The sequence below is a fragment of the Anolis sagrei genome, chromosome 6 (assembly GCF_037176765.1).
Source record: "Anolis sagrei isolate rAnoSag1 chromosome 6, rAnoSag1.mat, whole genome shotgun sequence".
Lineage (NCBI taxonomy): Eukaryota > Metazoa > Chordata > Lepidosauria > Squamata > Dactyloidae > Anolis > Anolis sagrei.
The window spans coordinates 42,632,833-42,655,980 of record NC_090026.1 but is presented as its reverse complement, the minus strand read 5'-3'; the positions used below and the strand labels follow the sequence as shown (position 1 = coordinate 42,655,980).

At 42.9% G+C, this 23,148-nt stretch overlaps 1 protein-coding gene and 1 pseudogene across 5 annotated transcripts in view; one reads left to right on the top strand and one right to left on the bottom strand.

The window, feature by feature from the left end:
• GRB7 (growth factor receptor bound protein 7) overlaps positions 1–23,148 on the top strand; it is a 115,767-nt gene that overhangs the window by 18,222 nt on the left and 74,397 nt on the right. Inside the window, exons 1-2 of one of the 5 annotated variants that reach the window (XM_067470040.1) lie at positions 4,990–5,382; positions 6,151–6,245. The exons of 2 other annotated variants lie outside the window; for them this stretch is intronic. The gene's annotated coding sequence lies outside the window, so the exon portion shown is untranslated. Of the gene's footprint in view, positions 1–4,989; positions 5,383–6,150; positions 6,246–17,288; positions 17,436–23,148 lie in introns of those variants that run through there. 2 more of the 5 variants (XM_060781063.2, XM_060781064.2) reach the window with 2 other exon arrangements.
• LOC137097271 (small ribosomal subunit protein eS25 pseudogene) lies at positions 20,256–20,689 on the bottom strand (annotated as a pseudogene).

Here is a 23,148-nt window from a genome sequence, read left to right as displayed (position 1 = left end):
TAATAATAATAATACAGAATCAGATATGCCAGTTCTGTTTCCATATTCTCACTTGGGGGACTGGTACATAAAAACACCTACTACTTTAATTCCCATGGTTGCATTCTATACAATCCTGAGATTTGTAGTTTCATGAGGTATTTAGAATTTTCTGCCAGAGGGATTTGGTACCTCCTGAAACAGCAGATGGCAGGACTCTGTAGGATGCAACTATGGCAGTTAAAAGGAAGCCAATTTCCCATGTGAAAGACCACTGTATGTGTGTGAAAATCATGAACATGTAGGTTCTTCTCGTGTGCTCAAGAGCCTCATTTTCTCCATATAATTTCAAATGACTTGTCTTTACATGCCAGTAAGTATATGGAGGTTAGGAGGAGGGATAGTGGTGCAATCTCCTTTTCTTCTATGTGTTTGATCTACATCATGTGATACAGCTTGAACTAGTTCAGGTCATCTGACAGAAGATTACTCATAGAAACAGCTGATTAGATTACTAGTCTGAGCATAAAATCAAGTGGGTCATTCAACCTCAGTCCTCAAATGTTCAGCTGTGAATCTGCATGGTCCTTTGGGTTGTCACATCTCAGGGCATTGGCTCAAGCAAAGCTTTCCAAATGGTGTGTCACGACACATTAGTGTGCTGATTGCATTGTATAGATGTCTTGCACTCTGGATCTGTGTGAAATAACCAAGAAAGCATATATTTTTAAAGATAGAAATGTAATATTTTAATGAGAAATGTCATGTCCCCATACATTTAATTGTCACAACGTATCTATGTGTCCATTTCTCTTATAAGCGATAGATTTAAATCCTGGTTTACTAGTAAAACTGAATTACCGTTTCACAAAATGATGCATGTTTAAAAATGGCATGCCACAAATGTGAAATGTTTGGAAAACTTTGGGTTAGAGCAGTGGTTCTCAACCTGTGGGTCCACAGGTGTTTTGGCCTACAATTCCCAGAAATCCCAGCCAGTTTACCAGCTATTAGGAGTTTTGGGAGTTGAAGGCCAAAACATCTGGGGACCCACAGATTGGGAGCTACCGGGTTAGAAGTTTGAGGAACTGGTAGGCTTCCTTGTGTCTCCACACAGAGAGCTAAATCTTAGGATGAACAGGACTAGAGGAGGAGAACGGGATTGTTGTGGGGGCATTGTATGTATTTTGACTTTAAAGCTTGAGCTGCCATCTCTATCCAGCTTGTGGCAGAGTTTTCTGGCTCAGTATAAAAGTACTTGCATGTGTATTGCACATACCGATACACACACACACACACACAAACCAAGTGGGAGGGGTGCACTCATGCCTATCATGCCATTTGGATCAGGGCAGGAATGGAGCACCAATGTTGCCTGGCAAACCTATTTGTGGTACATGTGCAGACAGGAGTGGTGGAAGGCTTTGAAGGAACTCTCCCTAGCACTGGCAATGAGCCCTCCATGTGCCCAAGTAACAGGGTAGCACCTGGAAGAGCTGCCCCATCTGTTATATATGGTAGGTAAAGTCATGCAGGATGCAAGTCCTAGCAGGAATGGCTGCAGCTGTTGGATTCATTTTGAAGCTTGCTGAAAAGGAAAATGGCATTTTTCCTGGCTTTGCCTTGTGTTGTAACCTTGTTAGATGGATTTTCCCCCAAATCTGCACCTGGTAGCACTTCTGACCCTCCTTTGTGACCTTGCGAAGATTCACCTGCCTACTACTTCATTTTTAGCCCTAAATCTAAAAGAAAACCTACTCTCCTTTCATATAAATAGCTAGCCATCCCCTGCCTCACATTGCTGTGGCCCAGTCTGGTGATCTGGAAAAATAAAGAAGCGAGAAAGTGTTGGTTTCTAATATATGTAATTTCTTTATGCTTGTGGGTAAACACTATTTCTTGTTGTTTCTTTGCCAGTGTTGATGTGGAGATTGTCTGGTTTGCCTACTCTGGAACATGCAACATATAATTGTCCCTCTTTAGGGGTTCCTTTCATATTTATGATACTATATCTGTCATATACATGTGTGTGTGAATCATATCTATCTATATCTATGGCTGGATGGCTCTTTGTCAGGAGGGCTTTGATTATGTTTTCTTGCCCTGGTGAAGGGAGTTGGACTGGATGGCCTTAAGGCAGCATATCTCAACCTGAGGGTCAGGACCCCGGGGGGGGGGGGGGGGTGTCAGAAGGGTCGCCAAAAACCACCAGAAAGCACAGTATTTTCTGTTGGTCATGGGGGTTCTGTGTGGAAAGTTTGGCCCAGTGACAACAACTCCCAAATGTCAAGGTCCCCCCCCCCCCCCCAAACACCATCTGTGTTTATATTTGGACATATGGAGTATCCATACCAAGTTTGGTCTAGATCCTTCATTGTTTGAGCCTTCAGTGCTCTCTGGATGTAGGTAAACTACAACTCTCAAACTCAAAGTCAATGCCTACCAAACCCTTCTAGTGTTTTCTGTTGGTCATGGGAGTCCTGTGTGTTAAGGTTGGTTCAATTCCATTATTCGTGGAGTTGCTCTTTGTTTGTAGGCTAGGACTTGCATCCTGCATGACTTTACCTACCATATATAACAGATGGGGCAGCTCTTCCAGGTGCTACCCTGTTACTTGGGCACATGGAGGGCTCATTGCCAGTGCTAGGGAGAGTTATAAATCCGAGTAACTACAACTCCCAAATGACAAAATCAATTTTTTGAGTGATGGTCACTCCTTGGGTTAGTAGGTGTCTTGTGGCCAAATTTGGCAGCAATTCGCCCAGGGGATTTTGAGTTATGATGTCACTCAAAACGAACAGCGCATTTAGATAGATAGATAGATAGATAGATAGATAGACAGACAGACAGACAGATGGATAATGTGCACTAAGGTAGAATAGCATATCAGTGGTAAAGAGTATGACCTAATCTTCTTGGTGGCATGCTGAAGTTCTCATTTATGTGCAGGAGCATTCAAGCATGCAACCACCTCCCTCCTCTCTGATGTGGTACAATCCAGGCCACATGCCAGGTCTACGGGTTTAGTTTTGCAAACAGCGAGATAACAGTTATGGCATGGAGTTGCTGACAAAGTTCTTATGAAATCCTGTTGTTATTTCTTCCCCAGAACCAATGATAGATTTGTTCTATAGCAACAAATCTCAGGTTGCTTGGCATGCCTTATCACTAAATTGTGGCATGCTACAGAATGAATGACAGGACTGGTTCTATAGCGCACACATACGTTAAGCAGTGGCACAAGGCAATGGCTGTTCTTCTGATACATGATCAGGAACAGCCACTAGAATCTCTGTTTTAAGACAAAGCCAGTCGTTTTTGCTTTGCAGGTTTCCAGGGGATTATACATGCACCTTATTTAGTCACTCCTCCCTTCCCATTTCCCCCCGCAGAACTATATTCCCACTTCAATCACATCCAGATCACACCTTATGATGGCTTCCTGTGTACATGTGCAGCTGCATTTCATAGAATCATAGAATTGGAAGAGACTTCATGGGCCATCCAGTCCAACCCCCTGCCAAGAAGCAGGAAAATTGCATACAAAGCACCCCTGACAGATGGCCATCCAGCCTCTGTTTAAAAACTTCTAAAGAAGGAGCCTCTACCACACTCCAAGGCAGAGAGTTCCACTGCTGAACGGCTCTCACAGTCAAAAAGTTCTTCCTAATGTTCAGATGGAATCTCCTTTCTTGTAGTTTGAAGCCATTGTTCCGTGTCCTAGTCTCCAGGGCAGCAGAAAACAAGCTTTCTCCCTCCTCCCTGTGACTTCCTCTCACATATTTATACATGGCTATCATGTCTCCTCTCAGCCTTCTCTTCTTCAGGCTAAACATGCCCATCTCTTTAAGCTGCTCCTCATAGGTCTTGTTCTCCAGACCCTTGATCGTTTTAGTCGCCCTCCTCTGGACACATCCCAGCTTGTCAACTGCTGCTATCGCTGCTATTGTTGCTATTAAATTGAATATAGTAACGGTCAGGCCCGTAGCCCGGGGGGAGGGGGGCTTGAGGGGCTTCAGCCCCCCCCAAGAAATTCTCAGGGTGGTCCGCGAGAAGACCTTACTGGTACATTATTTAAACAGTTATGTTTGTTCATATCTTGATCTGATCACCATGCTCAATATATCTCATTACTTTACTTACTTACTTACTTAGACAATCCCTCATTTTCCGAGGATGATTTTCTTCTAATATTCTTGTGAGTCCGTATGTGGCTGTGGAGCCCTATTCTTGCTCTGCATCTTCTTCCGCAGTGAGGGCATTGGTTTCCAGGTGGAAGGTGGTCTCGGTCGGGGTTGGCTTGGCACACCTTCCTCTTGGCACGCTTCTCCCTTTCGCCCTCCATTCATGCCTCCTCAAATTCTGCAGCACTGCTGGTCACAGCTGACGTCCCATATGCATGGGGGTATTAGGATAATGATACAAAAGGTTTGCTTGGGTAGCTCCTTACCCCCCCCCCCCCCGAATCAAACTCAGCCCCTCCCCCCCCCCAAATTCTCAGGGTGGTCCGTGAGAAGGCCTTACTGGTACATTATTTAAACAGTTATGTTTATTCAGATCATGATCTGATCACCGTGCTCAATATACCCCATATACATGGGGGTATTGGGATAATGATACAAAAGGTTTGCTAGGGTAGATCCTTACCCCCCCCCCCCCCCCCGAATCAATCTCAGCCTCTCCCCGAATCAAAATCCTGGCTACCAGCCTGGTAACGGTGTTATTGATTCTAAAATTTCCTTGGCACCTATTTATCTATTTGCAGGGATTGTCCCTCCCATTCCGTTCCCCTTAGTGATGCATCTAGTGTGCAGTCTGCAGTGCTAGACCAAAGAGATGCATACGTTTTGTGGATCTTGTCCCACCGCAGGTTCTGCATTGTGGTGCCCAAGCAGCAGGCCAGCTAGAAATGTGATCTTTCCTTCTCCAGCCTATGCTCCCTGCCCCCCGCCCCACCTCTACGCTCCCAAAGCTGTCATGTCTGGTTTTATCAGGCTTACGAGTAACACCAGATGCCCTTTCCTTGCTAGCTGGCAGCCTCTGGGGTGGTGTGGAAACATTGTCATCGTGACTTGATGTTCAAAAACAAAAAGAAAGAAAGGGGAGAAAAACAAAAGAAAAAAGAAGAGAGGAGGAAAGTGTTGAGAAAAAGAGGAAAAGTCAGAGAAGGTGAAATATCAGACTCTGAACGGTAGGGCCAAAGTGGAGGGAGCCTAGCGCTTCGGTGCACCTGCCAGTGAACACCTTTGGCTGATCCACGTCTGGCTGTGTGTGTGTTTTGACCGGCTGTGATGTCAAGAGGAGGAGGTGTGGCCACCTTGGGGGCAGGTAGATAAAGGATTCAAACTAAACAGGATCCCCCAGTTCTGAGACACAAGGCGGCGGCAGAAACACTAGGGCCAGGTAAGCCGACTCTTTCCCTTTCTCTCCCCGCTTCTCAGTCTTGTTGCATACACTTTTCTCCTCCTTAGTCCAGGAATCAGAAAGGTTCCCATGAATGAAACAACTTAAATGCAAGGTGATCTGAAAGATCTATAGCCTGATCCTCTGCAGATTGACCTGGAAGTAAGACTCACTGGATTTGGTGGAGCCTGTTCCCAGCTGTATATGGATAAAAGTGTAAAAGTTTGGAATTTTGAAGTGTCCAAAACTTTGTTTTCAATTGCTTTCTACCTGCCTTCTTTTGTGTGCCTGCCACTCCCGGTCTTAACTTTATTTTCCCTTTGATACTAGTTTCAAAGCTGATTCCTCTCCCAGTTCTCTTTGTTTCCAGTAACTTTGTTTTTGGTTGTTTTGGTAAATACAGGACATAGTCATAGACATGGGTGAATAGGTTCCTGTACTTTATGTGATTTTGCGAAACCACAGATTATAATAAACCCTGTTGAAAGAAGCACTTCTTGTCCAAGATTATCATAGAACTAAACTGGCGGATCTAAAAAATGCCTAGGGATGATATATTTTATCAGACATGGATAAATAAAACCACAGATACCCATTCAGCAGATACAGGGTCATACTATATCAATATTTACCTACCTTGAGGTTCAAAACTACCTCCCTCCCTCCCTCCTTTCTCTCTCTCTCTCTCTCTCTCTCTCTCTCTCTCTCTCTTTCTTTCTTTCTTTCTTCTCAGCTATTTTACCCTTTCTTGCTGTTCCCGTCATTTAGATTTCCTTCCCTACATTGCTGTTTGTACATTTAACAAGGAAATGAAAAGAGGAAACCCTGAACAAAAGAAAGTGTCCAGGATATCGTAATTCAAGGTAGTTTCATCTCTTTAAAAAAGGAAATTGTAATAGAATAGGGGCGGGAAAATGATGAGTAAGACTGCTGGAGCGACAAAAAAAGTTTATTTCATTGACGTAATTCCTGGGGCAACAACTAATTTTACAAGAATGCCACCCACACCTATTCATGGAGGAGGAAAGGTCTCTTAGTGGTTACTACTCAGGTGTGCTAAATGGAACCTCCTACTATAGTAGCAGTGTACCTTTGAGCACCAGTTGCCACCAAAGAGAGTTGTTGCTTCCTGTCTTTTGTGTTACTTTCCTGGAGGCATCTGGTTGGGCACAGGAAGTTAGATTAGATGGAAGGAAGTGTAATCCTTAATGCTATGATTTAGTTCTGTGGTTCCATCCTACGAAAATTTGACATTTGCATTTTAGGGAGGAAGAGTTTGAATTTTCAGCAAGAGAACTCTAGTGCCTCACCAAACTACAAGCCCTGGGCTTCTATAGGTTGCAGCTGTGGCAGTTATAGTCAACCCTCCACATTCTTTGGGGATTGGGGCACAAGACCCCACAAAAGTGAAAAACTGCAAATATAAAAACCACTTAATTTTTTTTAACTGAGAGAACATGTATCTAGGAATTAGTATATTCTGGCCCGATTGCAGTGGTACTTATAATTAATTGATCACAGTCAGTTACAGGTATCTAGGAATTTCTAGGTCTTATAGCATGGCATTTGAATAGTCAAATCTGCAAATATGGAGGGTTAACAGTCAAGTGGAATCACAGCACTATAACTATATAATGTGAAAACTTCTGGTCTTTTCTTATAAGGTGACGCTGGGAGGCAGGGCTCACATTTTTTCCCCCTTGTTGATTGGTTATATGCGACTGATGTTCTTCCCTATGCGCAGACACCTGGATTGAGACCTAGAAATTTAATAGTAACCTTCACTGGGTTAGATTTAGCCACAAAGGCACCAAATGTAACTTATATTTTTCTGGGTTGTTGTAGGTTGTCCGGGCTATATGGCCATGTTCTGGAGGCAATGTTTTTGCCTCCCGAACATGGCCATATAGCCCAGAAAAACCTACAACAACCCAGTGATTCCGACCATGAAAGCCTTAGACAATTATATTTTTCTCTTCTCACCCCAATCAGTGTGAATCCACTAAACTAGACAAAAAGTTTTTAATCAACTTCATTTAAAAAGTTTTAAAAGTTACATTAAAAGTCAAAAAAGTGAATCAAGAAAAAAATACAGAGCAGAAACACAAAAATTGCCAAGAAAAACAAACAAAGAAAACAAAAATAAAAAATAGATGACCTCTCATCTGTCCTCACCTGGCCAAAAGAAAACAGCATTAGCTTTGCCCTCTAGGCCTCCCAATGTTGGCTCCTTTCTCAAACACCCTTCAAATTATTCTTCAAAGCTCAAAAATGGCAAGTTTCCAGTCTTTCACATTTTTTTCCAATGTCACTTCTTTTAGAAAACATTGATTTGTCCATCTCGGCTAAATCCATCATTTTTTTTATCATCCTATCCTTTGTTGTTGGTGTTGCTGAATTCTTCCGTGTCTGCACATAGAGCAATCTGACTGCTGTGGTCATGTATTGCAATAGTTTGTCATAGTCATTTGTATTAGTCAAACCAAGTAGAAAGGGGTCAGAGTTTAACTAGATATTTTCTGCCAAAACTTTCTGGATCACGTTATGTCTTTGAATCCAATATTTCTTGGCATGTTTACATTACCACGTGTGGTAGATGGACCTCATTTGCTGATTATATTTCCAGCAAGTGTTGGAAACCTATTTAGACATCTAACTACCTTGTCACACAGCTGCTGAAAATGTCTCATGTCGCTCACTATGGGGCATTGGGGTGCTGCCGCCCCTTGCCTTGCATTGCTGGGCTCCTCCAGCAGCTGATCCCATGGGGGGAAGCGTGGTGCATGCATGGAGCACACTGTTTTCCCCTATCAATATCAATGGCAAGAGGGGAAACCTCCCGTTTTGCTGCGGTGGTGGTGGTGGCATGCCGGTTCCACCTTCCTTCACTCATAGAGCCGGCACAACGTTTTCTGATGGGAGCTGGTTGGCTCTATGGGTGACCGGGGCTTGATCGGCGTATGCTACTGATTTTAGCCCCATATGATGATAGTTAGAAAGCTATAGTTAGAAAGTTAGATAGTTAGAAAGCTATAAATGATATATATCACATATATATATCATTTATAAAAAACTAGCCATCCCCTGCCACGTGTTGCTGTGGCCCAGTCTGGTGATCTGGAAAATAAAGTAATGGGAAAGTGCTGGTTTCTAATATATGTAATTTCTTTATGCTTGTAGGTAAACAGTATTTCTTGTTGTTTCTTCGTCAGTGTTGATGTAGAGATTGTATGGTTTGCCTACTCTTGAACATGCAACATATTATTGTCCTTCTGTAGGGGTCCCTTTCAAATCTATGATACTGTACCTCTGTGTGTGTGAATCATATATATCTACCTATATCTATGGCTGGATGGCTCTTTGTCAGGAGGGCTTTGATTACGTTTTCTTGCCCTAATGAAGGGAATTGGGCTGGATGGCCTTAAGTATTTTCTGTTGGTCATGGGGGTGCTGTGTGGGAACTTTGCCCCAATTCTGTCGTTCGTGGGGTTCAGAATGCTCTTTGATGGTAGGTAAACTATAAATCCCCGTAACTACAACTCCCAAATATCAAGGTCTGTTTTCCCCAAACTCCATCTGTGTTCATATCTGGGCATATGGAATATTCGTGCTACGTTTGGTCCAAATCCATCATTGTTTGAGTCCACAGTGATCTCTGGATGTAGGTGAACTACAACTCCAAAACCAAAGGACACTGCCCACCAAATCCTTCTAGTATTTTCTATTGGTCATGGGATGGTCACTCCTTGGGTTAGTAGGCGTCTTGTGGCCAAATTTGGCAGCAATTCATCCAGTGGTTTTTGAGTTATGTTAACCCCACAAATGAACATTACATTTTTATTTATATAGATATCTTTCAAATTATAACATAATGTAATTTAAACCCCCTGTTTCTCGTTTTCTCCCATTGGTCCAACATTATATTCTGCCCAACATTTTGTGAACACTTAGAACTAGACAAAATTGTTGTTGTTGTGTACCTTCAAGTTGTTTCTGATTTATACAACTCCAAGGCAAACCTATCACAGTGTTTTCTGCAGACAATATATGATCCACCCATGGGTTTCCATGGCCAAACAGGGAATCAAACCCTCGTCTGTAGAGTAATAGTCCAATGCGCCAATGACTCTACCATGTTGGCTCTCTACTTGACAAAATACACGGGAATAAACAAAATTCCCTTTCTGGATGAATGTCAAGATCTTTCAGGGGTTATCCCTCCATAATGTCAATGGGGTGGAGAATATGGAGATGCAGTAACTTGAATAATGACAGTTATCATTGTAGGTTGCTGTGTCACCATGTCCACTTGTGCCACAGCCAAAATAGATTGCTCCTGTAACATTTGCCAGAAATCCTAATATTGACTGAGGGGAGGATAGGGAACAAACGAGGAGGGACCAGTAGGGATGGTAGATGCAGCCACCTCATCACTACGCACAATCTTTGTTCCATTCGTTTTGGAGGCTGTTCGAATCGATTTCTTGGATCTGCCAAAGTGTTCTTCCAAAAGTTTTTTTTTGTTGGTAAAAAAAGATCGGGGTGTGATTTGCCAAAAATTGATAAATCTTCTCCTTAGAAAACCCCTTAGAGTCAAGTGTCGTTTTACTCATGGATTGATGCACCATAGCGCTTTTAAGGTTTTTGTGAGGAATAGAAGAGAAAGAGACCGAAGCTGTCTTTCCACATTTGCAGTTTTTACTTTTGTGGATTTGATTATTCATGGATTTCATTTACCTTGGGTGAGAATACCTCTTGAGGAATCTCTACATGCTCCAATGCAATTGTGTGGTCAGCTTCCAGTGGACATTAACCATATAGTCATGCTGGAGGACTTAGAAAGTCCCATAGAGGTAAAAAAGAGCAATTGGTTTATTTACGGTTTTTCACTTTCTTGGGGGTTCTGTGCCCCAAACCACACTGACTGTGTGGAGGATGACTGCATTTTGTTCTGATATATCTTTAAATTAAAAAGAAATGGTGCAGCTGTCTTGAGTACCAGCTGCATTAAGATCATTTCTGACCACAAGGTCATAAGTTCGAAGCCAGCTCAGGTCAGAGTGAGCTTCCGACCAATTGTGTAGCTTGTTGTCGACCTTTGCAACCCGAAAGACAGTTGCATCTGTCAAGTAGGAAAATTAGGTACCACCTATGTGTGGGGAGGCTAATTTAACAAAATTTACGAGGCCATTAAAAAGACTGCAGCAAAGCACTCCAGCAAAAGCATGCGGAGAATGCGGAAGTGCTTCATCAGTGCCACAGATGGACGATGGAAGTGACAGCTCCTCTGGGGGCCAGAAAAAGTTAAATAGCCTCTGACTGTTTGTCTATATCTGTTGTGTGTCTTTGGCACTGAATGTTTGCCGTATATGTGTACATTGTAATCCGCCCTGAGTCCCCTGCGGGGTGAGAAGGGTGGAATATAAATACTGCAAAATAAAATAAATAAAAAAGTGCAGGAATAAAACTTTGCCGTCCAGAAAGTATTTTGAGACAACACAAATATGGTTTGGACATCTTTTTCAAAACAGAGTTACAACAAATATCACAACTTCCCAAAACTTTTGCTCTATTTAAAGAGCCTCATATCTAATAATTAAAAGATGCTTTTATGTGAGTGAGAGGTTGCAATCTATAATAATTATTAGGAGCACAGAAACCAGTGGGCAGTAGCTATGATTGGTATGAGTTAGTTTGGAAAGGGGTGCATTATCTTGCCTAAAGGATCTTCTATCTGCTAAAGCAAACAACAAGGTTGCAATTCAGAAGTGGGATCAGGAGAAGCAGAACAAATGACAGGGGCAGGCCTTTCTTTATTTACCACATTGGCCTGCGGAGCATGTGACAAGCTCACATGAATTTATATATAGGGTATGATACAATTTCAGTTCAGTTCCAGGTTTCTCTGTTGGCATAGCAAAGATGCCATGCTTGCCTTTGTCTGCAGTTTGTACCATGTTAATTGGGAGTCCTATTTCTTTGGACCCAACATGCTTTTATTTCATTTAGACAATGCCTGTGATTATGGGCAGGACTGTAGATATTTCTTTATTTATCGTGTCAGTATCAACCAGACATTTGTATTACATTTTAAACAATTTTTTAACAAACAGATAAAACAGAGTTTGCAAGGTTGGTAGTTGAGTAAATGTCCTTTGACCAGTAGCTGGCCACTTGGAGTGCTTCTGGTGTTGCTGCAAGAAGGTTCTCCATTGTGCATGTGGCAGGGCTCAGGTTGCATTGCAGCAGGTGGTCAGTGGTTTGCTCTTCTCCACACGCGCATGTCGTGGATTCCACTTGTAGCCCCATTTCTTAAGATTGGCTCTGCATCTCGTGGTGCCAGAGCGCAGTCTGTTCAGCGCCTTCCAAGTTACCCAGTTTTCTGTGTGCCCAGGGGGGAGTCTCTCATTTGGTATCAGCCATTGGTTGAGGTTCTGGGTTTGAGCCTGCCACCTTTGGACTCTCGCTTGCTGAGGTGTTCCAGCGAGTGTCTCTGTAGATCTTAGAAAACTATTTCTTGATTTAAGTCGTTGACGTGCTGGCTGATACCAAACAAGGGATGAGCTGGAGATCTCTGCCTTGGTCCTTTCACTATTGGCTGCTACTTCCTGGCGGATGTCAGGTGGTGCAATACCGGCTAAACAGTGTAATTTCTTCAGTGGTGTAGGGTGCAGACACCCCGTGATAATGCGCCATGTCTCATTAAGAGCCACATCTACTGTTTTAGCATGGTGGGATGTGTTCCACACTGGGCATGCATACTCAGCAGCAGAGTAGCATAGCGCAAGGGCAGATGTCTTCACTGTGTCTGGTTGTGATCCCCAGGTTGTGCCAGTAAGCTTTCGTATGAAATTGTTTCTAGCACCCCCTTTTTGCTTGATGTTCAGGCAGTGCTTCTTGTAGGTCAAGGCATGGTCCAGAGTGACTCCCAGATATTTGGGTGTGCTGCAATGCTCCAGTAGGATTCCTTCTCAGGTGATCCTCAGAGCTCGGGATGCTTGTCTGTTCTTCAGATGAAAAGCACATGTCTGTGTTTTAGATATTAAGAACGGGGACAAAATAAGGGTATTGCCCAACCCTGCAATATATTCCTTCAGCCCCAAATTTCAAGTAACTTCAAACCTCAGTTCAGCATTTCAAAATGCTGGCTAAGCATCCAAAAAAAAGGAGCAAGCAAAGCAACCAAGGGAAAACAAATTTGGCAAATATAAGAATTTTAGTTGTGAACAATTTTCTTTGCAGTGCCACAGATTTGGACACTAAAGAAAAAGTTAATAGGGTTATTTATTTATTTATTTTGTATAAAAAGCATTGCATAAATTAGTATAAAATTGATAAAATAGAAGGTGTGCAGGCGGCTAAAGATCTTTTGACCAAAAACGTCAACAGCAACGGCATTGTCTTTAGCCTCCAACAAATCCTCCTCTGTACATGAGGCAGGGCACAATGGACAAGCATACAGATGTAGAGTCGTCTGTTCTGCTCCACGGTCACACAAGGTATGGGATTCTTTTAGGTTGTGCCATTTTGCCAGGTTGTCTTTTGATCTGCCCACTCTGCTTCTGAGTCTATTCAGGGACTTCCAGGTTGCCCATTCTTGGTTTGCCCCTAGAGGAAGACCCTTGCGGGTGGCCATCCAGTTGGGATTTCCTGATTTAGCTGCCCAAAGGGATACCCTTGCTGTTGCTGGAGGGACGCCAAGAGGAGTGGTAGTCCTCATAAAGCTTTTCCTTGATTTGAGTCTATTGGGAGGAGGCTGGTAGCCATGTAGTGGGTGGCTTTCACAGTGTTCAACCTTATTTCTCTAACATTTAGCAGCAACTTCCCATTGCACATCACTAGGGTTGTGAGAAAATGCTTATTTGTTGTTGCTGTTGCTGCTGTTGTTGTTTTATGTTTTCAAATCATTACTATCTTATTATGACCCTCAGGTGACTTTATCATGGCCTTTTTTGAGACTAAGAGTGTGTGTCACTCAGTGGGTCACAGTGGCTGAGTGGGGATTCGAATTGTAGTCCAACTCTCCAGAATCATAGTCTAACTCTCAAAGCAGTATGCTATGCTGGCTCTTCTAAATCTTTATTGGAGGGAAGTAGTGTTCTCATTTTGTCCCTTCTCCTCCCTCCCCCTTCCCATAACAGTCACACATTCCTTGTCAGGTGTGTTTTTATTTGAGTAAGGCTATTCTTGGCTGCTTTCAGAGCCATAGCTTTACAAAGAAAAATGCATAACAGTAATGCAGTCAAGCCAAATTTATAGTCATGGGTATTGGAAAGCCATTTCAAAACAAACCCAAAAGCACCTGGTTGCTGCCTCTAGAGAATGCAACATTAAAGAAATAGAATTTTAAGGTGTGTTTGATTATTTTAATTGCCCCAGCACAATTCATGTGGAAAGGGATTTCCATAGCGGAGAGTTCACCAGTGCAAAGGTCCTGTCTACTTTGCATGGCAAACCAGATGACATATATATGTAGGAGCTCCAATGGAGATCTTAATATGAACGTTAGAATATCCATACATTAAGTACAAGTAGTCCTTTATATAATATCGCAAACAGTTTGGGACTTTAAGGGCTAAGTCTGGCATTTTTGATCCAGGGCAAAATGCTCTGGCAAAATGTGTGGATGCCAAGAATTTATGTTAAAATCTAACTTCAGTCAGCACTTGAATGAACAAGTTACATAGCAATTGCAGTGTGAGGCAATCCCAAATAAAAGTGCACGGCAGTAATCCATCTTGAAGGTTACCAGTGTCCAAGGAGTGGCACCTGTTCTGGATAGGGTTGAAGGTGGCATACTGGTCTTGGTTAATCGCTATTGCTTCTTCCTCTCCAAATTGTGACAAGCCCAGATGCTTTCTCCCAAGCTGTTCATAGAATCATAGAATCAAAGAGTTGGAAGAGACCTCATGGGCCATCCAGTCCAACCCCCTGCCAAGAAGCAGGAATTTTGCATTCAAATCACCCCTGACAGATGGCCATCCAGCCTCTGTTTAAAAGCTTCCAAAGAAGGAGCCTCCACCACACTCTGGGGCAGAGAGTTCCACTGCTGAATGGCTCTCACAGTCAGGAAGTTCTTCCTCATGTTCAGATGGAATATCCTCTCTTGTAGTTTGAAGCCATTGTTCCGCGTCCTAGTCTCCAAGGAAGCAGAAAACAAGCTTGCTCCCTCCTCCCTGTGGCTTCCTCTTGCATATTTATACATGGCTATCATATCTCCTCTCAGCCTTCTCTTCTTCAGGCTAAACATGCCCAGCTCCTTAAGCCGCTCCTCATAGGGCTTGTTCTCCAGACCCTTGATCATTTTAGTCGCCCTCCTCTGGACACATTCCAGCTTGTCAATATCTCTCTTGAATTGTGGTGCCCAGAATTGGACACAACTTCGTCCTTTGAAGTCCTTTGCTTTGGATTAGTTTTCTAAAAGAAAAATCCATTGTGAGCAAAGGAAAAAAGGAATTTCTGAAGAAGAACCATTTGTTGGAGTGGACTTTTGATATTATCAATTTCAACAAAGGATCACATGTTGAGGCACTTGGAGGAAATGAACTCCCTCAAAGTACCTTTTCGGGTATCTCAAACGATCCCCTCCACCCAAGATTTTCCAGCCAACAGGACAACATGTTACCAGACTTGAAAACAACATATGGGGAAATCAATTGGCATAAAAGGCCCAGGATAAGGGAGAGGCAGATTTACAGAAGAAAGACTGAGTGTTCCTGTTCTTATTGTAAATAGGCTGATATGGTTGCTGAGAAGCGGTGATGGCCAAGGTTGGATGGTAAATTCCATGGGCAAATGGAAATCCCACAGCTCCAAGTCCAGCATTTTATATATTGGTGCATCTATAGTTCTTGCAGATAAACTTTATAACTTCAAGAAAAAATTAGAAATAGTATGATGATTTCTCAACCTTCCTAATGACACAACCCCTTAATATAGTTCCTCATGATGTGATGACCCCAACCATAAAATTATTTTCATTGTTATTTCACAATTGTAAATAACAATGTATTTTCATTCAGTGGACCAAATTTGGCACAAATACCTGATATGCCCAAAATTGAATACTGGTGGGTTTGGGGTGGATTGATTTTGTCATTTGGGAGTTGTAGTTGCTATGATTTATAGTTAACCTACAATCAAAGAGCATTCAGAACTCCACCAATGATGAAATTGAACCAAACTTGGCGGACAGAACTCCTATGGCCAACAGAAAATACTGGAAGGGTTTGGTAGGCACTGACCTTGAGTTTTGGAGTTGTAGTTCACCTACATCCAGAGAGCTCAATGGACTCAAACAATGATGGATCTGGACCATACTTGGCACAGATACTCAATATGCCCACATGTGAACACGAGTGGAGTTTGGGGGAAATGGACCTTGACATTTGGGAGTTATAGTTGCTGGGATTTATAGTTCACCTACAATCAAAGAGAATTCTGAACCCCACCAATGACAGAACTGGGTCAAACCTCCCACACAGAGCCCCCCTGTGGCTCGCACTTCTGCTGGTGTGAGCCGCCCTCCCACCTCGCATGCTCTCCCTTGCCCACACATGTGCATTACACTGCCATGTGCTGAGCATGCCTGCTCTCCCCTCCTCACGTGGAATCTCAAAAACAGCCCTCCCCTTGGCTGAGAGGCTGGCCAGTCACAACAGAGGAGGGCTTTTGGCAGGAGGATTTGCCGCCTGTTTCCAAAACCGAAGAGAAGGACAGGCGGAGAGATCTTCAGCCTTCTCTGCCAAAGCGTTTCCTAAGACCATCAGAAATATATGTTTTATGATGGTCTTTGGCGACCCCTCACAACCCCCCAGGAGTCCTGACCCCCAGGTTGAGAAATGTTACATTAGATCAGTGTTTCTCAACCTTCCTAATGCCGCAACCCCTTAATACAGTTCCTCATGTTGTGGTGACCCCCAACCATAACATTCTTTTGCTACTTCATAACTGTAATTTTGCTGCTGTTATGAAACATAATTTGGGAGTTGTAGTTGTTGGGATTTATGGTTCACCTACAATCAAAGAGTATTCTGAACTCCACCAACAATGGAATTGAACCAAACTTGGCACACAGAATGCCCACCACCAACAGAAAACACTGGAAGGGTTTGGTGGGCATTGACCTTGAGTTTGGGAGTTGTAGTTCACCTACAGAGAGCACTATGGACTCAAACAATTATGGATCTGGACCAAACTTGGCACAAATACTCAGTATGCTAAATGTGAACACTGGTGGAGTGTGGGGAAAATAGGCCTTGACATTTGGGAGTTGTAGTTGCTGGGATCTATAGTTCACCTACCATCAAAAAGCATTCTGAACCTACCAATGATAGAATTGGGCCAAACCTCCCACACAAAATCCCCATGACCAACAGAAAATACTGTGTTTTCTGATGGTCTTTGGTGACCCCTCTGACACCTCCTGGCGACCCCTCCAGGGGTCCCGACCCCCAGGTTGAGAAACACTGCATTAGATGAAGAAAAACATTAAATTAATGTGGCATATTTGCATAATTAGAATGGAAACTAGAATAATTTTCTGAATTGGAAAAATGTTCACAGTATGCAAAATTAGTTGCCAAGAGTCAAGGAAATGGATTACAGCAACTCTAATCCTCTCTCTCACAGCATCATGGGGTAGACATCAAATTGTTAGGCCTGGTTCTGCTCTTAATCCCAGATAAAGGAAGAAGCCTGGTTTCCTTCAGCCATAGAAGACATGCACAGGCTCAGAGGCGTTGTCACCTACATTTTGACTCAAGCATTGCTGCCAAGGTCCAACCTGTAGGCTGCCAGTTGGATGCCGCCCAGATTTAGAAGGACATGAGTTCAAGGTTTGGGAGAGGGACAAAGTGTTCAGTTAATAAAACCCCAGGTGGAACCCAACTCCTGCCGACAGGTTTAATTAGTTAAGGCAGAACGTGGAGCAGGCTGAACCGGAGTCACCAAGGGCAGCCTGACAAAGGGATCCCTTCTTTCTGAAGACTCCCTGAGTGTTGGGTGTCCGCTGTGGCCTTGTGAACTTCTGTCATTTCTGCTGCCCTGGTGAGGTAGGGTTAAACTTTAAAAATATTAACTGTAGTATTAACTTGGAAGTCTGTCTGGATGCCTCTCTAGAGGTAAAAAAAAGAAAAGAAGCAAAAATAGCAAGCTTGTAAAAATGCAATTAGGATCAGCTCCATGGCAGTGTGTTGGGTGGGTTTTGCAAATCATTATGCAACTGGCAACACATGGGTGTCAAGATTTTGGCTTTTGTTGCACAAGGTCCCAGGTTCAATGCCCAGCACACTCAACTGAAAGATGTGCTTTGCCAGTTAGAGCAGATGGGTGCGTGCAATGCATGCCCCCTAAAGGACCTCTTTGAGAGCTCAATTTTTCTCCAGACACTCTGAATTGTCCTTTTTCTGGTCCACAAAAGGGATGGATTTTATCTGTTGACAGCCTCTGGAACAGGCAGTTCACTTTCTTACAAAATCTTATACAGTGTTCCCTCACTTATTGCGGGGGTTCCGTTCTAGGACCCGCAGCGATAAGTGAAAATCCACGAAATAGGGATGCCTGGCTCCCCTCCCCTCCCCTCCCCTCCTCCTCCTCCTCTTCCCCACTCCTTCCTAAATCACCAGCACTTTGATGTGAACATGCCTGCCTGGTCAAGGCCTTCTCTCCCTCGCCTGCCCGACCCTGTCCTCGATCTTGTCCCCTCCGCCTCTAGCGCCTTTGGGCTCGGGCCCGCCTGCTTATCTCTTTGGGGACCAGCTGGTTCTCCTTGCTGGGCACCACGGCTCATGGTGCAGGCAGGTAGGCAGGCCAGCTGGGAGGGAGAGAGAGATCGCCGGAGTAGGAAGGAGGCGTGGACAGGAGAAGAGAAGGCGGCCACAGAAGGCTCATAGAAGATAGTGGTGCATCCCTTGCTCTCGGTGGCGGCCTCTTCTCCTCCTCCTCCTCTTTCCCCGACAGCAACATCTCAGTGCCCTCCCTCCGCCAGTGCCAATCAATGGCCCGCCAGCACCAATAAATTTATATTTATTAAAAAATACGTTCTTTAAGAAAACCCGCGAAACACTGAGTCCGCATAAAGCGAATCACGAAATGGTGAGAGAACACTGTATTGTTAAAATCACATAGAGTCTCGCTCATCCAATCTTCGCTCATCCAACGTTCTGTATTATCAAACACAGTCTGCCTCCCACCCAGATCCACAGATGTTTCAATACATTGCGATGTTTTGGTGCTAAATTAGTCATTACAGTAATTAGTACATAATGTTACCTTGTATTAAATCGATTTGTTGGAAAACATTATGTTTTGGTGCTTAATTTGTAAGGCCATAACTTAATTTGACATTTAATAGGCTGTTCCTTAATTCTTCCTTATTATCCAACATTTTTGCTCATCCAGCGTTCTGCAGGCTTGTTTATGTTAGATAAGCGAGACTCTACTGTACTACTACGCCCTCCTATTGTCCTGATTTGGATAGTTGTCCTGTCCCACTTTTCCAGCTGTGTTTAAATGTTCGAGTTTATCTCTCCTCCCCCTAATTTGCCCCCTTACTTCTGTTGCTTCAAACCAAGTTCACAGTCATAACATTGTTTGCGTTCAACTAACTTAATGGAAAAGAGAGCAGAATCTTGCCCTTCCCTGTAAAATCAGGCAAAAGCAAACTGCTGTGGCATCTCCTAGCTTATGTGTTCTTCCCTGTTAATAACAGTTGACCACACTCTGATGTTGCTTGGCCACATTTTCTTGTTATCATCTCTGAAATGTTGGCAGCTCTGCAAAATGATATACAGACTTCTGGCCACTTGTTTCAGGTTCCTGCTTGTTTTTGTTTTGTTTTGGCAGTCCATGCAGCCCTAGGATGACCCAGAATGAGAACATTAGACCCTGCACTTCCACATCCTTAGAATAGATAGTAGACGAAAAGGTGCAATGACTTTGACCCAATATATTTGACTTAGAAAGCAGGTTGATTAGAAGTAAAACCCAGCATCTAAAAAGGTAGAATGTTTATTGTAAATTTGGACTGGGCGATCAGAAGAATACATAGTTCAGAATTCTGTATTTACCTTGAGCATACAGAAGTATAAAATATATTGAGCTATTTTTGTTCTTAGTGTTTGCTGCTGCTGCTATTGCTTTCTTAGTGAATGTCATTCCCATTTTACAGATGGGACATTTTTTAAGCCTAGTGAATTTGAGGAAAGTCTGAAATTACTTGGGGCCCAAGTCCCATTCTCTCCCACCCACATGGCCAACTCTGTAAGATTAGTCTGAAAATAAGGTGGATTTTTTTGCCTTACCATTATAATTTCTGACAAGAAGAAAGCTTTTGTATTGTCGAAGGCTTTCATGGCCAGAATCACTGGGTTGTTGTAAGTTTTTCGGGCTGTATGGCCATATTCCAGAAGCATTATTTCCTGATGTTTTGCCTGCCATAGGATTCCAGCCATAGATGCAAGCGAAACATCAGGAGAGAATGCTTCTGGAACATGACCATACAGCCCGAAAACTTTACAACAACTTAAGTAGTGTTGGATGTGGGTGTGGTCATAACTCATTTATTTATTTATTTATTTATTTACGACATTTATATGCCGCCCGTCTCACCCCAAAGCAGCTTACAAGATACACACACACACACAATATATTATATTATTAGCATAGTACAATATCAGTATTATATATTACCATTATATTGTAATATTATTAGTAATATTACATGTAATATAAAATATATAATTATAACATCATATTATTATTAGTAGTATTATATTGTATTACATTATAATTGCTGAAAGCATAGACTTCTGGAAATCGTTTCTTTTCCTTTTTTTCCTTTTTCCTTTTTTTTTTTTAAAGAACTGAAGCTATTTTATTTTAATTTTTTTGTAAATATACAGAATAGTCAAAAAGCCATTGGTGGACCTTTTGAGGCCTCCTCCCCAGTGGCTGGGGCATCGCCTCACTTCGTATTTCGGGTGTAGATGACCTTGGCTCTGTGCTTGGACACCAGCTTGATCAAGTCTTTGCTGAGCAGCTCCTGGAGGGCGGCCCTGGCCAGGGAGCCCTGGATCTTGAGCTGCTCGGAGACCATGGCCAGCGTGATGAGCTTGTAGTTAGGCACCTCCTTGCAGTGCTTGTCATAGGTGGTTTTGTCAAAGAGCACCAGGTTGTTCAGCTTGTCCCTCATTTTCCCCTTGGATCACTTCTTCTTGGCCTTCCCTCCAGACTTGTTGACGGAGTCCTTGTCCTTCTTGGCTGACTTGTCCGTGTCCTTCTTTTTCTTGTCGTCCTTGAGTGGCATGGCGGCGCCATGGAAATCGTTTCTTGATTTGTTTCAATTTTCCATCACTTTTTTTGTTTAGAAAGTATTTCAGGTCAAGAAAAATGGTTTAAATCTCCATTTAAGAAGAAAGTGTTGTCCATAACCTTAGGATGCATCTACACTATAGAATGAATCTGCTGCTTGATACCACTTTAACTGCTGCAACTCAATGCTATGGAATCTTGGGAGTTGTGGTTTAATGACCTAGGTAATAGTACTCTTTGGCAAAGAGGGCTAAAGATGTTGTAAAACTACAGTTCCCATTGTTCCATACCATTGAGCTTGGCAGTTAAAGTGGTGTCAAACTGCACTAAATCAACAGTGTAGTTGCACCCTTAGCATCTCGTCCATGCTGGGAATACGTATACAGGATTTACTAGATGGGGAAGGGGGAATTTGGTTTCAGCTCATTTTGGAAGAATTCACCGACATTTCCAAATTTGCTTCGCATTTGGGAAGGAGAGGTTTACAAACTTCGAAACCCTCCTGTCACATTTCCATTCTTGCTTCTGAGCAGACAATCATAAAATGACACATTGATAGGTAAAGGTAAAGGTTTTCCCCTGACATTAAGTCTAGTCATGTCTGACTCTGGAGGTTAGTGCTCATCTCTATTTCTAAACTGAAGAGCCAGCATTGTCCGTAGACACCTCCAAGGTCATGCAGCCGACATGACTGCATGGAGTGGTTACCTTCCCGCAGAAACGGTACCTATTGATCTACTCACATTTGCATGTTTTCAAACTGTTAGGTTGGCAGAAGCTGGATCTAACAGTGGGAGCTTACTCTGTTCCCCAAATTTGAACCATCAACCTTTCGGTCAGCAAGTTCAGCAGCGCAACGGTTTAACCCGCTACGCCATCAAGGGGGCCTGTTGGTACAGTTATAGTTTTGTTCAAAATCCATTTTGTATTAATTTATTGAATTTGGCAATAGGACACAATATAAATCTGTGTATGTATATTGAAATATATTCTTGTAAGTTATAAGTTATATATTTTCATGGATATTGCAGATGCTTTGATCTCTCTGAATTTTTCATTCTGGCTACCCTAAATCATTGTGACCATTGAAGGTTTTGTTGCTTCCTCCTGATTAATCTTAGGCTTAGACCAGGGGTCCTCAAACTAAGGCCCGGGGGCCGGATACGGCCCTCCAAGGTCATTTACCTGGCCCTCGCTCAGAGTCAACCTATGTCTGAAATGACTTGAAAGCACACAACAACAACAATCATATCTCATCAGCCAAAAGCAGGCCCACACTTCCCATTGAAAAACTAATTAAGTTTATATTTGTTAACAATGTTTTTCATTTTAATTATTGTATTGTGTATAAGATATGTGCAGTGTGCATAGGAATTCATTCATATTTTCTTGGTTTTTTTTTTCAAATTATAATCCGGCCCTCCAACAGTTTGAGGGACTATGACCTGGCCCTCTGTTTAAAAAGTTTGTGGACCCCTGGCTTAGACCAAGGGTCCTTCCAGACAGGCCCTGTATCCCGGGATCTCAACCCAGGTTTTCTGTTTATCCCAGATTATCTGGCAGTGGGGACTGATATAATCCAGTTTAAAACAGAAAACCTGGGATCAGATGCTAGAATATGGGACCTGTCTGTAAAGTTCCTAGGCTCTGGTTCAAGGGGGTCCTTGAGATATCTTTCTTTGACAACCGGGCAGTGAGTTACAGAGTATGGGTTCCATGTTTTTGCCCTCCCTACTTTCCCCTCTCTGTTTTTGAAAATGTGGTTTCAGCCTTGGCACCACATATGAGAATTCCAAGTGGCTTTTCTTTATCGCCAATCCTGAACAATTAGCAAAGCCCTGGAAACTTGGCATGAGGCGAACCCCTGGAGAGGCAGCTGACCTGAGATGCAACGTGTCCTGGAAAGGAAAACATGCCACATGCACGCACACGGACAGAGGAAAGATCACAAATAATAAATAAATGATTAATCCTTTGAATCAATGGTCAACTCTATTCATCCATCTAACGGTTTAAAGAGCAGGCTTCTTGGTACACCCTGCTCACCAGATAGGTTTATAAGAGTATAATAGGTAAAAATATAGGCCGGTGTTCTGTTAGTGACATGTGCAAGCAGAACAAAGCATTTGTCACAGTAGAATGGACAGCAATGGAAGTGGATTTGCCCATACAGCAACATTGCAAGTTGTGGTTTCACATGCTTATTGCAGGTACAATAATGGCACTCAGTCATTGCCATGTGTTGTGCAATGGTGTCATTCTGCAAAAGGGTTGTGAAATGCTAATGTAGTGTATCGCCATTTGCAGATAACACTACGTAACATGATTTTTGTTCTGGGTTGTAAATGTCATTTCCTAATTGGTTCTATCATAAAAACATGCAAAATGTTTATTAAACTTCAAACACGTTCTTTTTGTGGGTCATCCTGTAGCACATTTTGCAATAGTTTTTCA